Source organism: Triticum aestivum, chromosome 2D (genome assembly GCF_018294505.1).
Source record: "Triticum aestivum cultivar Chinese Spring chromosome 2D, IWGSC CS RefSeq v2.1, whole genome shotgun sequence".
Lineage (NCBI taxonomy): Eukaryota > Viridiplantae > Streptophyta > Magnoliopsida > Poales > Poaceae > Triticum > Triticum aestivum.
The window spans coordinates 24184349-24199009 of record NC_057799.1 but is presented as its reverse complement, the minus strand read 5'-3'; the positions used below and the strand labels follow the sequence as shown (position 1 = coordinate 24199009).

Sequence of the window (14661 nt, the reverse complement as noted above, 5' to 3'; positions counted from 1 at the left end):
TTTGGCAGTGAGGAAGGTGAGGCATGGCTTGGTCGATGTCCCTCTGGGGCGGTGGATACTGGTCTTGGGCTCATCGCGTTTTTGTTTCCCAGCTCTGTCTCCAATGCAGCGGCGCCGTCATTGCGGAGCTTGGGGAGGTTGTGGGCCTCGCGGGGATAAGACCGTGTGTAGGTGGATCGATGGGATCCTCGGATCGGTGGCTTCGAATCCGGCATTGACGGCTGCTTCTTCGGGATGTTTGGCAGTGATGACCTCCCGTCCCTGTGAGACAACAAGGTTCGCCGGAATCTGGCAGCAGGTCTGCCGAAGCGGCTGCGGCCGCGCGCCATTGACTCATCCAGAAAGGGGTCAGGAGGCTTCTCAGGGATCTACCTGTAATTTTCTTATTTTTCGGGGTTGCCTTGTCATGTTGGTTGGTGATTAGATCTGAGAGTCTATTTCGCAAAAAAAGAAAGAGAAGAATAGTCCCGTTAAGGAAAAACACCGCACTGCATCACGTGCTTTTGCACGGGAATGACGTCTAGACAAAGGGTTCTTTGTTTTCGTGGATTGTAAGCTCTTTCTACTTTCTTCTATTCAAAATAAATGTCGTGATTTTAAAAGTAGCTCGTTTTGACATCTAGACCAATTTTTTGTTGATGGCTTACCAAGGCGGCCCGTTTTCTTATGTGGATACTAGTTTTTTCTTTCTTTCTTTCTCTGAGGTCCGAGGATTTCAAGTTTCAACAGTGACAGTGGCCCACCAATGACCAACAGACCGACTACCATTCCTTCCTCCTCTGCTCTGCTTTGCTCCCGACCACGGCCGCGACAGGAGACACGACACCCAAGGGCGGGCAAGGACGAAGACCCGCGTCGTCTTCAAGCTGCTCTGCTCCCAGGCCGGCACGGTCTCTCCTCCGTCCGCTGGAGCTGGAGCTGGAAATGGAAGTGGAAGCAAGCGCCCCCCACTAGGTCAGCTCTCACCTGCTTGCGTTTATTCCCACGAGGTTCGTTCCACCGCGGCCTTCCTAGCTAGGCCAGGTCATCTCTCTGTCACGCACACTTGTTTGCCTCCAGTGGAATCGCAGGCTCGCAGCTGTCTCCGTCCGTCCTATTGTCTGTCTCTCTCTCTCTCTCTCGGTGCGCACGTCCCCCCAGAAATTAAGTAGTACTCCCTCCGTTTTAAAATAGATAACCCAACAAAGTTGGGTCATCTATTTTGAAACGGACGGAGTAATGGTCAGCGCCTTGAAGACCGCAGACCCGCAGCCTAGCTTTGTCTTTACTCTTGGATTTGCTTCACAGGACGGGATGTGATGGGATTAGTTTGGTTCATCAGATCCGATGGGAGCAATGTATAGTTGGAAATACACATATTTGGCCCGTCAGCCCTGAGCTTCATCACTAGATTCAGGGGCACCATAACTGAGGCTCCTTCAGTTCACTACAAGTATGTTGGCACAGACCTTCGCCGAAGGAGTCCATGGGCGTGCTTCAGACTCCAGCTTTACCCAGCTTATATATCAGTTAAACTTGGCTGAACAGCAGCTCGCTAACCTAACACGCCAAGGGTCTGGCTTAAATTCAATTGAAGTTTGAGAAGACAAAAAATTCAGTGTCATTTTTGCTGCTGGGAACAAAGCTAGGAACAACTTTCTTTTATTTATATATATGGACCAACCAATATGTAGAGGTGACTGCAAAAGATAGCAAGACTGGATGTATCAGACAAAGCTAGTCTTGGTACCCATGTCTTAATTTATCTTTTGTTATTTTACTTTATTTTCCATTATAGATGATGCCAACTTGGTTACAGTGAAGCCATATGATAAACAAATGCTGTGATTAAGTGATGGTATTGATCAACAAATTAAATGAAGGCCGGCAGCAATATGCATGGGCCAAATCCTCTTGTTGGGGCCTTGGGGGTGCCTACTCCTTACTCTTGCCCGACTTTAAATTGATGGTGTTTTCGCTACTCTAGTCGTTTTTATTTTGACATGTTTTGTTACAAGATTTTCTCATCGCATTGTATCGATTCCGTCGTTCGTGCTTTCTAATTTTGAATGAAGCATGTAGCTTAAGAGTTGTAGGCCTCGTAGACTTATTCTTGGCCCAGTTACGTTAACCGAGACCATATATAAAATAATGTATCATGCAACAGCTCATTACAGTGCATGTGCATCTTATGACAAAACACGAGGTCATGGATGCTTGCTGTACCTGTACCCCGAGTCGTTCAACTCGGCATTAATCAACTACTGGTTATAGCCCTTGGTCAATATAATTAAGTCCGGCCTCTTGCAATATTAGATTAAGCAAGCAAATGCTTCATCTAGATATGTACTCACGCTGCCTACTTTAGTCTGCACCTTATGCCGATATTTCCACGGATGCAACTCATGAGACTTTCCTAAAAGATTCTTAAATTTTCTGCCATAACATGCGTGGTAATGTTAAATTTAATCTAAACATCATTTTGAGGGGGGGGAAGATAGGACGTCACTACAAATCTGACGTCGGATTTTTTACCATGGTAAATTGGACCGCTTTTTATGGCTGTTTATGTTTGTTGAGATGGCAAGTTTAGTTGGCAAGCCTGACAAATCTGACTGTTTATTTTTTGCTAAGAAATTGCCATGGTTGCAAACTAAATTTGTCATCCCCGAGCCAACGTAAATTGCCATAAAAAACGTTCGATTTTCCATGGTAAAAAATATGTCAGATATTAGCGAAAAGATAGACCTAACTTAAGGATATTTAAGTGGAAATCTAACCAAGTCGTTTATTGATCACACATGATAATTGATGCAATTGAGTATTGCCAATTTTCATGCAGGGTCTTGCCAACCTCCCCATCTCTCGAGCTCCAACATTTGAGCTTTTGGCAGGGGATTGTCAAATGCTAATACTGACAAATTCAAATCGTGAGCATTAATCATTGAGTAAAACATAACAGTACGGCAGTTAAGATTGAATTCATCAAGTGCTACATTGAGATTTAGGACGAAACCAAATATCAACTTATTCTGGGACGATGCGAAACAACACGTGGTTGGATGGTTAGGAGAACAGTGATATCTCCAGCCCACCATGGTTAAGTCCTGGTGCTCGCATTTTCTTGAATTTATTTCAGGATTTCCAGCGATGCGTGTTCAGTGTGAGGAGACGTTCTCGTCGACTATGAGAAGCCTATGGTGACTTCATATATCTCAAGATGATATGCCGGCTCAGTATGTCGGACGTGTTCAAAAAGATATTTTGGGGTGATGAGGGGATGAAATGTATGATTTACATAACCTTCACCCCTGGAGTTTACGCCCATTGACCAGGACAGCTTGGAGAACCCACCTAACCTGCCTAGAGACAAACATATATAGACGACTAATATTTTTGAAGACCTGAGTGGCGCTCCAGACTTGAATAGCCCATTGAGCGTCAACCAAAACAGGCTTGGATAACCCAATTGGAGACACATATCTAGAGTAGTGCCAGTTCATCGGAGAAGCCATGGATCTCAAGAACACCACCACCAACACCACGTTAGTCCAGCGCTTGGGCAGCAACGAAGTTCGGCTGCTCCGCGTAGAACTTCTGGTCCTCTTCAGCACCTTGGCGTGGATCCTCCTCGAGCGGTTCGGCTCATTCCGCCGGCGGTACAGTCACGGCTTCTTCCGCCTCCTCATATGGACGGTGTACACACTATCCACTGTGCTGGCGCCCTACACCGTCGGTCTGCTGCAGGCTGGTCCATTCCGCGACCAGACGTTCGTCCTCTGGGGCACCATCCTCCTCCTGATCCAAGTACACTCTGACTCCCTCTCAGTCTACAGTATTCAGGATATTGAACAGAGGAAAAAGATGCTAGCGCAGCAAGCGTTGCAGATCTTTCTGGTGCTATGGCTGATCATCAATGGTAGTGGTGGCAACAAGAGTTACAGAGCTACCATATGGATTGTCTATATTCTCAGCATCATTCAGGCATTCAGAAAGTTTAGGCATCTAAGTAAGGCGAGCAAAAAGGGGGGTTTGGTGGAGCGTTCTAAAGTGATTGCTGATCACATGGTGAGTGAGCATCAGCTAGATCAGGGCATCATTAATCCAACCACGATGGAGGGGTACAGCTACATATTTCACGGGGAAATGAAACTGGCTTCCCTGCTTCCAGCCGCACCTGAGTAGAGAGTTGAATTAAAAGAGGTGACCAGTGTCAAGTACATCACCATTGATTCTGTTTGGCGATGGATTGAGTCTGGCGGCTTCGAGCACAAGGAAACTGCGGAAGGTTACAAGGATATTGCGCTCTCCTTCACATTATTCAAACTACTGAAAAGGAGATTCTGTGGCTATAGGCTCGGTGAAGCTGGCCTTGGAAGACACTGCATCTCGTTCCGGGGATGAAGGGAGCTATGTTGGCACTTTTCAAGTTATTGAGGAGGAGTTGTCATTCCTGTATGATTTCTTCTATACAAGGATGGAATCAGTCGCACATACTTTCTTCTTGTCAATAACTGCTATATCAACAATTATTGTTTGGAACAGCATTTCTGGAGCATTTAGCAGGCACTACCATCATACGTACCAACTTGGAACACAGATTCTTTGGAGCTGATGTTATTCGTGGGATTACCATTCTTCTGCTTGCCAATTTAGTTCTGATATACCTTATGAAGATATTTATTAGGCCTCGTAGGTTTGGAATAGTGTGGAAACTCTGCCTAGAAGTTCCGAATGATACTCCCACAAATCCACAAACAAAAACTGAGACATGGAGTCCCACAGCAGGAGAGACGTGGGAAAGAAAGCTCGGGCAGTACTCTCTGTTACTCAACTTCGACTATGATCCGTGGAATGCATTGTCTTTTCTGTCACTAGGCTTGATCGAGGCTACGAGAAAAGGACAGAAGGCTGGGGAGAAGATAAAACTGGCAGATACTGTCATCGTACACGTCCTCTCTCAGTTCAAAAACAACAACGGCAAGGTAGAAAATGGACAATCAGCTACAAATCAGCTGGGAAGCCAATTCTCATGGGCCTGCACCTTGCCAACACATATCCACACGATCCTTGTATGGCATATTGCCACAACCATCTCCTGGAACGAGGTGCCGCTGGAGGGCAACTTGGATCGTCTTGTTGCCGTGAGCCTGTCAGATTACTGTGCCTACCTGGTAGCTTTTGTTCCGGACATGCTGCCTGGACATGGCCACGACACACGGTGCACATTCGACGCTGTGGTGCTGGAGGCTCAGCAGTGCCTTGCCGAATGTGAAACTGTGAGCAACAGATGTGAGAAGCTGGTGAGGGGCTTGGGCGGCATGGGCGGCACAGGCACAATCTTATATATGGGAGCCAAGCTTGGGAGGCAACTTAGAGACATGGTCCCCGACCAAGAGCAGCGTTGGAAGGTGTTGGCCGACTTTTGGGCAGAGTTCATACTCTTCCTGGCGCCATCTGACAATACAGAGATCCATGGGGAGAAGCTGTCCGCTGGTGGTGAGTTCATGACACATCTCTGGGCGCTTCTCACTCATGCCGGCATCCTGGAGCGGCCCTCTTCCTCCTCTGGGAGGGATTAATGCTCCCACTGCACAAGATTCTGCGGTCTGAGTTACGATGTGAAACCTATGCTGTCTTCTTCTGCTTGTGTCCACTTTGTATGTTTGTTCGTCCTGTTTAAAGCCCTGTAGTTGCAGAGGCTTGGGGGCGTCAGTGTGTTCGTCATGCTCAATAGTTGCGTTCATAGGTGGATGTCACATTGTGTTGCTTGATGAAGATTGACCATAAGTTGATCTGTAATAGCTAGCACTGTAGACTTCCTCATTACAGTTCGTCATATCTTCAAAGAACTGAAGCTGCTCTTTCTGAATGCTAGCGGTCTGCTCTTTTTTTTCGATCCTTGTTCTGTTTATTTCACACTCCGTGTCGTGTGTTTGCTGAGTGTCCTATCTGCGTAAAAGCAGTGCAGAGTTGCCTGTTGTGGAAAGTGGTTGCTTTCCTTTTTCCTTGACACTAGTATTAATTTGTCTTTGGCTCATCTTTGCTGTGCCGCCTAAACAGCTCGGAAATCAAGCGCCGTTTGATAACACAAGTCTGTCAATAATGGTTTGATCAAGCGCCGTTTCTCTCAGCTGTTCCTTGAAACATTCCAGCAAAACATACACCTGGAAAGCACAAGCATAATAAGCCTGTAGTTCAGCAAAGAGACTGCGCCATGCATATATGTTGTTGAAGATATTGAGCAAACCGCTAGTGTTCGAATTTTGAAACGGCATATTTTTGCATAAAGTCAGCCTCGAGAATGACTACTGACTAGCTAAAAGAATTTGGTGTATGTGAGGCTGCAACTTTAATAATTCTGAAAAAAAAAGGTACCATGCTATGAATCCATAAATTTGATCCAAGTCCGTCACTTGTATCACGCAAATTCACAGTATCAACAATGGAGTACTATGCATTCAGCGTACAGCAGAAGTTGGGGCAGTACCGAGAGCCCGCAGCGTGCGCAGATCAAATGCGTCAGCGAGGTGGGGGCGGCCGGCAGTCTCCGCCCGTTTAATTATTTGTATCTTTCTTATGAATGTCTGATTTGATTCAGTTGCGAACTCCACACACTTTTAAAATATGTATTTGTTCCTACTAATTAGTCCATTGGATTTGCTACCGAGGATGCTTATTGTGCGTATACAATTGTTGATGCGGATTGAGGCCTTCATATAATGACATTTGCTCAGACCGCACACGCATATGTGTCATGATAAAATTTGAAATGATGAAATACAAAATGGAAACAAACCAGCAATGTTTAATATAAAATAATTCGTAGCGACAGAAAAACTTGTGTATATTCCGAAACGAATATAACGTCTCTACACAGCGTGTATAAGCATAGGGCCCATGATGAAACCTCTACTCCCGTAGAGACGAGGTATGAGCGTGTCTAACATAACGTCTCAACATGTATAGACACGATTTTGAACGTCTCATGTCATGTACACACACCCCTGCAGGGGATAGCGCCGGGCAGAGCCCGTGCGTTCAAGGGCGCCAGATCCGTGGAGGTGTGGCCTCTTCCTCGATCCATGGCGGCGTGGTGGCTCCTGCTGGAGGCATTTGTGGTGGTACGGGGTGAGATGGATAGAGGATGGAGGTAGGGCTGGGCACGGCCGGTGGCCGGTGGCGGCGGCGGTGTCCGGCCCGGATCCGGTCTTGGCGGAGGCGGCGGCGACTCCGTCCCGGATCTGAACAAGGTGGTGGCAGCGTCCCCTCTGCCGGGGATGATGGGCCAGATGGTGGGTCCCTGTGGCGGCACCGGTGGCGGCGGATCTTGGGATCCCGCACCCGGGGACGTTGCAGGACGCGCGTGGCGGCCGGAGCTTCCTCCGGCGTCGACGACGCTTGATCCGGGATCATGGCGGCGGTTGCTGTTGTATGGGCGACGACAACGGCTGGCGCGAGGTGGGTGCTCCCTCTAGCGTCCGGAATCGGGGCGGTGGCCCCTCTTCATCAACGGCAGCAGACTCCGGGATCATGTGGGCAATTCGGAGTGTGGATCTCGAGGTGGTGAGGGCCTTCTGAGGCTGGTTGCGGTATGGGACGTCCCCTCCATCAACAGATCGGGTTCGATGCGCTCGGCAGGTGACACATTTGCTTCTTTCGGAGTTGTCGGGCGGTGCCTGTCGCCGGCAGGTGAAGCCACCAGTGGATGTGCTACCGGCGAATGCTACGCATGGCGTCTTATATGGAGACGTCAAGTCATGCCTGCTATCGACAGGTGATGCATGGTGTCTCTGGCGGAGGTGTCATGTCTAGCCTGTTGCTATCGGATCGAAGGTTGTGCGACAGTAGCGGGAGGCAGGAGGTGATGCACGGTGGCTCTGGCAGGAGTATGGCAGAGCAATCTACTAGTCTTCACCGAGCCAATGCAATCAAGAAAGGTGGTCATCTACAGGAGGACAAGACCGTCATCATCTAGCTCAAGTGGATTATGTGCAAGGCAAACGTTTGCCCTTGATAGGTTTTTTATTTTACCAGTCTCATGTTGGTAGTTGGGAGAACGTGTTGTAGGATCGATTGTCATACTATCAAGGGGGCTCTCAAGTGAGTAGCTTGATCGTATCATTCGTAGAGAGCTCTAATCATTGCATCCTTGCATCAACTTTCTTGGTTCTTGTCTGGTGTTTCTCTTTGTGAGATTTGGAGCTTATGGTCATCTTCATGACAAGCTCGAGTTCATCGAAAACGGAGTTCATATGCACATTCTATGATTTTTTTCTAGCAAGTATGATCTTGTTCATAAAAAAAAATTCATCGAGGCACAAGCTTTGGTTTTCTCGAAAAAAGACCAGCAACTACTCCCTGTGTCCATAATATAAGATAATTTTACAAGCTACAAATGAATGCACTAGTTTTTCGAGTTTTTCCTCCGAGGGAAAGTATGCATTGCAAGGCACTACTATTTTCTTCCTTCTGTGGGACCAATATCTTTTTTTTGTATGAGTTCTGAAGATACTAGTGTACCAGGAGAGGGAAATGTTTGGTCTATGTGTGTATATATAGTCTATATGAAAATAAAAGCAATTAAATGAAAAGTCAAATATTTTAAAAAATATTTTAAAATAAACTTGACCTTTCATTGTACTTGTAAAAACAATTCCACAAAAAGAGAAACGCTGTTTTCCCCTAAAGTCAATGCTGTTTTTTTATTCGTTAAAATTTATATGCTAGTGCAAAAGAAAGTCAGGTTTATTCTAAAAAAACTTGTAATTTTTTTCTCATATAAGTTGTACTATATATACGCCCATGAACAAAAGTGTATTTCCCGTGTACCCGGGCCTCGGGCCCTTCAACGGTCACAGCACCGGAGTGCCCCACCCACCACCATTCCCCTCCTCCTCTGCTCTGCTCTGCTCCCGGTGTCTCAAAAAAAAATGCTCTACTCCCGACCACGGCGGCGACGCCAAGGAGACGCCCAACGGCGGGCAATGACGAAGGCGCGTCGACTTGAAGCTGCTCTGCTCCCCGGCCGGCCCTCTCCTCCGTCCGCTGGAAGTCCAAGTAAGCGCCACCCACAAGGTCAGCTCTCACCTGTTCTACCCGCGCCCTGCCCTACAGGTGCTTTGCGTTTGTTCCCACCAGCACCAGGTTCCTTCCACCGCCACCTTCCTAGCTAGCTCCACTACCATGGTCATGGTCACTAACCAACCACTCAGTTGCCAACCGCGTGCACGCCAGAGAGCCCGCCCTGCCATGTCACACACGCCGGTTGCTTGCTTCGCAGCTGTCGCCGCCCTATTATTGTCTGTCTGTCCCTCTCGGTGCGTGCGTCCCCAGAATTGAAGTAATGGCCAGCCACCATACATCAAGAGACATGGGCAGATGGCATGTGCTTTTGTGGGAGCCAATTCATGTATAATATGATCTCGCTTACCAAGCTCGTTCAGATGGCATGTCCTTGTGCCGGGCTGCCGGCCATCGCCTTGAAGACCGCAACACCACAAGCGCGAGATCCGGAGCCTAGTATTTATTTTCCTCTTGGACTTGCAATTTGTTCGGTTGATCAGATCGATGGGAGCAATGTGCAGATGGACACACACATCTTTGCCTCAGCGGGTCACTGGCCTGAGCTTGATCACTTGTTCAGGGGCACCACAACTGAGGCTCCTTCCCAGTAGCACTAGTATATCAGTAGAGACCTCTATACTAAAGGAGCCAAACCAAACGTGATCCTGGTCTCTGTTGATCCCACCCTCCCTCGTATCAACTCCATGCATAGCTGCACAGGTTGAATCTTGCATGCTGCTCTATCTCTACTCTGTTTCTTATGGAATGGTAAAATCTCATAGATATACTAGATTACGTACATGTTAGTGGAACAACTGTTCAGCAGAGCCTTGGGTTAATGTATCAAAATGCATGTTGTATTCCTCTGAAGAAGACCAGCTAGCCTCTCCCTATACGTACAGAGTATATTCTGGGATGACATGATCGAGTAGATTTTAGTACTCCCTCCGTCCCAAAAATACTTGTCGGAGAAATGGATAGAAATAGATGTATCTACAACTAAAATACATCTAGATACATCCATTTGTCCGACAAATATTTCCGAACGGAGGGAATACTACTTAGGCTCCCTTCGGAAGCTCTCCTGCTTCAGCAAATCCACGACTCCAGCTTCACTCGTCAGCTCCCAGCTTCTGTAAGGAGCTGCGTGCGTTCGGAAGGCTGTGGCAGCTTCTTTCTCTTCATGTTGCATGGGCTGTTCAGCCCAGCCCCTCGCGCGGAGCTGGAGAGCTACCGAACGGCTCCTTAGTACTCCGTATGTAAAGAAATATAGGGAGTACTAGTTATTTGTAGCTGATGGCAGCCCCCTTTGTCCTTTCTTTCTCAGCGCTGCTACGTAAACGAGCGTTGCGGCCACCGTCAGATGCAAGTAGCAAGCACTTGTACTTCGTTGGATTGCAGAGTCGCCTGCATATCGGCCGGCAACTGTCGTGTGCCCGGCAGTTTTTTTTTAATCTAATCTGTGTGACAAGAAGTGCTGCTAATAGCCTGATTATTACTACTGCGGAACAGAGCTACTTTTGGCTTTGTGCAGAGTCGTCTGCATTCGCCTCACTTGCGCCTCACTATGTAGCTCTTTCTAACCCAGCAACCAGTACTTTTTTGACACACTGGCACAGTTCTCAACACGTTTTAATACCATATCATCCCTCGTTTTGAGAGTTTTTTCCTACAGCACCATATTCACTCTCTTTGTTGTGTGGGTGGGTGGAGAAGTTGTGATATCTCAGTGTGAACGAGTTACTGATAATTCAAGTATAATACGATTAAGGGATTGTCTAGGTCTCAGTCGACTGAGACTCTTCGCGAAGTCTCAGTCGGCTGACGTCATCGCATGCAGATTAGGCCTGTTAAGTAGCTCTGTTTTTGCTGGGTTGAAACGGCTTAGCACCTGGGCTTATTTCCTTTTCCCCTGTTTGTTTGTTTGTTACTTTGGGCTGGGCTTCTCACTTTGTTTGTCGTGGTTGAGGCTGGGCCAACAAGGTGCTACTGTTGTGTGGGCCCGGACTACATGGAAAAAGACAAAAAAAAAACTGTTCCATACTCTCCTTTATGATTCTCTGCTTTCTAACTGAACCCAGGCAAAACCCCCCATGCCCCAACCATACCACGGCTCCCGCCTCCCCCCACCAAACCCTGACCAGGTACACATCAGCCCTCGTCTCCTCCCCCACCCCGACCCCACCCCACACCCCTCCTCTCCCCCAATGCATGGTGGCGGCTGTGCATAGCCATGGCAGATAAGCTCCCTGGACAACTAAACATGGATAATGCTGGTGAGTTTCTCCAGCATTATGGAAGATTCCTGATGGGTGCAGAGGTTAGAGTTGTGATTTATGTGAATTTTAGAGAAGAGGCAAAACTGAATCAAGTAGTAGTTGACAGGCGTGTTTGTTGCAGCTATTCTGACAACAGAAAAGCATTTTAGTTTTAACTGTGTGTCCATGAAAAATTATTGCTGGACTCCTTCCTATAAAAATTGTATGGCTTGTTTGATTTCATGTTTGAGGATAAGAAAATATGGCTTGGTAATAAATCACTAGGGAAAAAAAGAGTCATCTGCTCTACCCTGCACAAGACACTAAAAAACTGAACCTTTTTTTAGGATTTGCTACAGTGGGTTGTAATCAGATAAACATATTATTGTGCATGACCATCTAGTTTCACACATCTAAAAATCCTAGTATGGTTAACCATCTAGTTTGCTGACTACAGATGATTAAAAATGTAGAGTGGAAAACTTATAAAAAAGCAAAACAAAATGTATAGGGGGAAATGAGCATTTTGTTCCAGGTGGCCAAAAATATACCTCACAAATAATGATTTCTCTTCATTTTGTAGGTACCGGGTAGAACTACGACGCAGATAAGTCCAAACAGCCGTGGAAGGGTTCCAGTTAATTTGGAACTGTTCCAGATTAATTGGAACTCGTGTTCATAACAAAAGAAATTGATGATGAGATTCATAACAAAATGTACAAAAAAAAGGGGTTAAATCAAAACACAGAAAAAGATTCGAGTGCGTACAGTTTTAAGCTCTTGACCTAACCCTTCTTTCAAGGACGCATCGGCTTTACTTTTGATCTTGTGTTCAATCTTCTTGCGGGCATCCATCAGACACTGCTCATAAAAAAAAGCACATTAATCTCAAAAATATATATCACAAAAGTGGATTTACACACAAAAACAAAAAAGAAAGATACAATGATCACTTGATTCCCTCTCAAACTTTACTATGCCACTTAGCTAAGAAAAAAGATAGAGAGCGGGATATGGTTTAGAATTGGTTAAGAGGAATTTAGGCATAGGAAATAAATTGAAGATTGGCCTTAAAGAGGAATATGGCCTAATATACACTTGATTTCTCAAAAGAGTTGCAAGTGGCAGAAGGAGAATCACAATATCTTTTTTCGGTTTGAAACAGGGACAAAAAATTACCCAAAAGACACCTGACATCTTGGAGCATGCTACCTTCTTTCACAAATAATGGTTTGATCCGGATAAAGGTTTTGCTTCTAAACTCAGGGAGGATGTCTACAACAATTGTGGGGACCTAAATAGTAAACATTCTTAGGTGGGTAAATTCCCTAAGATGGAATCTCAACAAAAATAGAAAATCCCTCCTATGCTCACAAATCACTGAATGACTAGACAGGGGACTAGACGCAATATATTCCAGTTGGCGAATTCAGCCAGGGGAGTAGATGCAACATATTCCAGTTGGTGAATTCAACCAGGGGACTACAAACTGCTATTTTTGCTATATACTGGCAGTTCCGGTGCCATCATTTACTTGTGAATCACAGATATATCTTGTTCAAAACATAAGTACAGATAAAAACATGTTCAAGTACACAAACTCTGAATTTCAGGCAACAGAGCGCACAAACATGTTCAAGTACAGGAATCATTCGCTCCTATTCTAGTCGGCAAATTCAGCGAGGGGACTAGACTCAACGCCGCATATCAAGATGGCAAAACTAAACAAGCAGAAACTGCAAAAACATGCATACATATCTATCTATTTTCCATGCCCCGGCTCTCTAAATTGATTAGTTGCCCTTGTATCTGAGCAGCTCCCACATGTTCAGTTCAGAAAATTCACAAACAACAGAATGTCTACTGACAGTGAACAGAATTAGACTGACGCTCTCATGGAGCACAGAAAATTTCAGACGTAGTCCTACCAAGTTCCCCATCCCGCTGACCGGGCGTGGCGCTGGCCGGGGTGGCGCCGGAAAACGATGGAGAAGACGGCCACGCAAAATTAGCAGTTTGCGTGGCCATTCACCTCACGTCCGACCACGCTAGTTCCCCATGCCGCTGCACGAAAACACACCAAAATCCCTCTTCTAGACTTGCAATTCCCTCTCGGGATCGTGATTCTCAACAAATTATGAACCCTAGACTACAGAAAATTGACATCCGTAGCTCGATTTCGCCTCGCGTACACGCAACGGGGGCGCGATTTGGGGGTGGAGGGGAGAGAGGGGAAAAGGGGCCGTAGCTCACTTCATCAGCGGGGCGCGAGGATGGAGGGGCGCCCGGATCGCCGACCATCTCGTCGCCGGCGACTTCCGCCGCGGAAACCTTTGATGTGGCCGCCCCCGTGATGTGGCTTCCTTCCTCTCCCGTTCTCTCTCTGTGTCTATGCTCTTCCATCAATTCAAACAGTGCCGTTGGGTGGCCTCTAGAAAGAAGTTGAGCCTGGGTCCACATTCCAGAGACTTAAAAAAAAGGAAAAACAAAATAGAAAACAGCAGCACACCGTGTATAGTTAATCTTTTCCATTGATTAACTGGGCAATTCTCTTCTGCTTAATTAATCGATGAGGCAAATCTTTTGCCTCCGTTTCAAAAAAACTCCTTTCCTTAAAAAAAAGCATTAAAAATTGTGTCCGAAGATCTGGACAAGTAACTCTTCTTCCTTGATATGCTCCTTTTCTTTTTGAGAAAATGAGCTCCACTGTCAGAATCAGATAAAAAACAAATTATTTTTTCTTAAATCCTTGGGAAAACAAAAAATGCAAAAAGAAAAAGGAAACAAATGTATATGAATTCAAAAAAAAGAAAAAAAAACACAGACTAGTTGTGAGATCGGGTGCTTGATTTGTGTTTGCGAGCGCGGTGGAAAACGGCGGTGTTATGGTGCTCTTGTGACACATAGTGCTGAGGGTAGAGGATTCACGGGAGCTGCCCCCTTCCGACCAAGCAAAAAAAGTCTAGTTTGTGAAAAAATTGTTTGTACAAGAACATGTAGTTATAGTCCGGGGGACAACGCTCGCAATTGCATGACTAGTTGTCGCCCTCTCTTATTGTCGCCCCTCCGATAAAATAAAGGCCCCTGGTTGAAACTAAGTTGGAAGACACTAAGTTACGACCATACTAGAAGACATGCGGGTGCATGAGTATAGTTGGACATGCAACTGGGCCCCATGTCGCTCGATGCTGCCCCCTCCGACAAAACAAAGGCCCCCCTTAGTTACGACCAAAGCTACAAGACATGCGGTTGCGTGCCTATTGCGGGACATGCAACTAGGCCCCATGTCTCTCGATGCCACCCCTTCCGACAAAACAAATGCCCCCCCCCCCACTAGTTGCGACCAAACTAGAAGACA

General features: G+C 46.4%; 1 long non-coding RNA gene across 1 annotated transcript; it reads right to left on the bottom strand.

Moving 5' to 3' along the window:
• Window positions 1-4770: 4770 nt before the first annotated feature.
• LOC123051205 (uncharacterized) lies at window positions 4771-13692 on the bottom strand. Its single transcript, XR_006423967.1, has 3 exons — window positions 13557-13692; window positions 11855-12164; window positions 4771-6146 (listed from the first exon to the last, which is right to left on the bottom strand). It is a non-coding gene; the product is annotated as an uncharacterized lncRNA (long non-coding RNA).
• Between the last annotated feature and the right edge of the window lie 969 nt (window positions 13693-14661).